This window comes from Euprymna scolopes, chromosome 11 (assembly GCF_053919585.1).
Source record: "Euprymna scolopes isolate OS-2025 chromosome 11, ASM5391958v1, whole genome shotgun sequence".
Taxonomy (NCBI): domain Eukaryota; kingdom Metazoa; phylum Mollusca; class Cephalopoda; order Sepiida; family Sepiolidae; genus Euprymna; species Euprymna scolopes.
The window spans coordinates 16,188,118-16,191,487 of NC_136492.1; positions in this window are offsets into that span (position 1 = coordinate 16,188,118).

Consider the following 3,370-nt stretch of genomic DNA (forward strand, 5'->3'; position numbering starts at 1 on the left):
GAAAAAGAAATAATAGTAGAAGAAGAAGGAAATGAATAATAAAAACCAAAAAAAAAAAAAGACATTATCTGAGGATATATTAGCAGACGAAAACGAAAAAGAATGGAGAGAAGAAGAAAAAGAACAAATACAGTCGTATACGGTAGAATTTGTTCCACGAGTCCAAATCTCCTTTATATCTCTTTTTTAAGTCTATAAACCAACAATTGACAGAGAAGTTTGATAGAGACCGTTACTTACACAGGCAGTCAAGGTGACTTTATATATGTATATATATATATATATATATATATATATATATATATATATATAAGAGAGAGAGAGAGAGAGAGAGAGAGAGAGAGAGAGAGAGAGAGAGAAATTTCCCTGTCTGTATGCGTGGGGAAGGGTCTCTATCAAACGACTCTGTCAATTTTTGGTCTACAAAGTTGAAACTTAATATATAGATGACTTGAACTTGTAGAAGAAATTCGATTTGTCTTTTTTAGTTGGTGAATATAGTTGTTAAGGGGTCAAAATTGAACGATTGGAACTTGACGGATATAAGTTAACTTAAAGTGTTCCTCTAAGCATGCGAAATTATTTGTACATTAAATTTTTCAGATTGTGTCATGTCTAAGAAACGTACAAAAGTTATGCATTAACCAATAGAAATTGCCCACATCTCAATTGATTTCAAAATCTTTCTAAGATCATTAGCGATAATGTCGGGGAAATAGAGCCTAATTTAATGCATAGAGTTTTTGAAAATTAAACATCTAGCCCAACCAGAGGTATATAAATTTACCCCTAGGGGTTAAAAAAATGATAAAGTCGGGAGTAAATAATTGAAATACCTGATAATCTAATAAATAAAAGCCATTTGTCTGTCTGTCTGTCTGTCAACCTGTCTGTCGTCTGCTGGTCTGTCTCCATATTTTCAAACTCTATCTCCTCCGAAACTAAAAGTCGCAGAGCGGCGCTAAGGGCCTCAAATGATTGGATTTTTCGTGGACCGTCCTTTTATGGATCTTTAGCCGCTTAAAATAATTTTTAAGGTGTCAAAAATTGGTCAAAATTGAAAAAAAATCGTTATCCATTTTGTACATTCATCTTAGTTTATTTTTAATTTTTAACTTTTAATTAGTTCATATGCGTGCCACGTTGGTATAGTGGTAACGTCGCCAGCTTTGAATGCTACAGTTTTGCTTTCAGTTTCGATTCTAGCTGATCGCACACAAATACTTTTTTTTATTTTCACTTTTGAAATAACGACTATATAATAATATATACGAAATCTGGACAAATTTAAATATCATATTTAAGCGTATTTTATGACTGGGCAAAACCGGGCGCCCCTTCCTCCGCTAGTTTAAAGATAATTATTTCTCTTCAGATTGTATCGTGTCTAAAAGACGTACATACCTGGATTCATATCTCCAATAAGGTTTTGACTTCGTAGTTGTGTATAGGTCATAAACTTTAAAATGTTTCTTTTCGACATTCTTGCTTTTCTGTCACTTTATGATGGCTATGAATTTCTTTGCATAAGAGTAGGGGGTAAATGGAGAAATACGTAAAGCCGTGTGGGGGGGGGTTAATCAGTAGATTGGGTACAATAGAGAATATTTTCTCGAAACTATATAACGCAAGATCAATATATGGCCCAACAGTATTTCTAGTATAAACGTGTGCAGATCTAAAAATTTTATTTTCTGGAAAAAAAAAAAAACAATGGTTAGATTATTGTATCATTTCAGACACAACGAAAAATCAGGTACTATTAGGTTGACAAGAAAGTTCTTGCGGAATTTTTAATTTTGATTTCAAATGATGTACTTTCAAATAAGTTTTCGTTATAATATCTCTACTTTATAGATCATTTTAAATAACGTTTTTTTTTTGTTTTTTTTTTGCTTCATCTAATCTTGTAATTTGCAATCGTTTTAAAACAATTATGTCTTCTTTACAGAACGTTGGATACAGGATGAAAAAAAGTAAATTCGCTCAATTTTCTTATTTCAATTCAAGCTAGGCAGAAAAGTTGTTGAAACAGCACACGATATCAATGAAGCGTTTGACCCAGGAACCACTATTAAACGAACAGCACAATGGTGGTTTAAGAAATTTCGTGGTGGCGACAAGAGTGTTGAACATGATGAGCATAGTGGTCAGACATCAGATGTTGACAACGATCAGTTAAGAGCCTTAGTTGAAGCCATTCCATGAACAACTGTTCTAAAACTTGCTTCTGAATTAGATGTAACGTATACGACGATTTCCAACCACGAGAGAGATTAAAAAGACAAAAAGCTTGATAAATTGGAGCCTCATGAATTGAACAACAACCAAAAAAACAAAAAACAAAAAAAAAGCCATTATGAAATGACATCTTCCCTTCTTTTATGCAACAAGAACGATCCATTTCTCGACTGGGTTGTGACTTGTGATGAAAAGTGGGTTCTTTACGACAACCGGCAACACTCAGCTCAGTGGTTAGATGCTGACGAAGCTCCACGACACTTTCTAAAGCCAGAGTTACAAATAAAGTTATCCTGACTGTTTGGTGGTCTGTGACCAGCCTCATGCATTATAGTTTTTTGAATGCAGGCGAAACCATTACGGCGATGAAGTACTGTCAACAAATGGATGAAATGCATCAGAAACTTCGACAACAACACCCGGCATTCGTCAGCAGAAAACGCCTAATTTTCCTCCACGAAAATGTTCGACCACACATTGCTAAACCGATCCTGTAGTAACTGAACGAATTGGGCTATGAAACTCTGTCTCATCTGCCATACTCTCCAGACCTCTCACCTACCGACTACCATTTTTGCAAGCATTTCAGCAACTTTTTGCATGAGAAATGCTTCAAAAACCTAAGCGATATCAAAATCGCCTTCAGCAACTTCATCGCCACCAGAATGCAAGATTTTTACATTACTGGCATAAATACAGGTTTTTTTTGCCTTGATTCTGATGCTTCTTATTTCAATCAATAAATTTTTGTTTGAGCCAAGATATTTTCATCTGAATTGAAAAGTTAAAAACCACAAGAAGTTTTTTGTAAACCTGATAGATATGAAATAGATCTAAACTTGCCATTATCTGGGCCAAATTGTTAAACCATTCTACTGCTCCGGATACGTCCTAAAATGAACAACTATTTTCATATCTGGGAAGGTGCCTCGGATTATTTTTTGTTGTCATGACAGAGTACAAAACTGACTTTGCAATCTAGTGGCGGGTAATCTCTTCCATGTTCCTTTCACAGATATGAGACGATGACAGCCTCTCTCCACTGCACTGTTCTGTTCATGGTATATGATCAACTGAGCTCCAATCTCTGGTCTCCCCCTGTAAAACATTCAGAACTAGAACTTGCCTA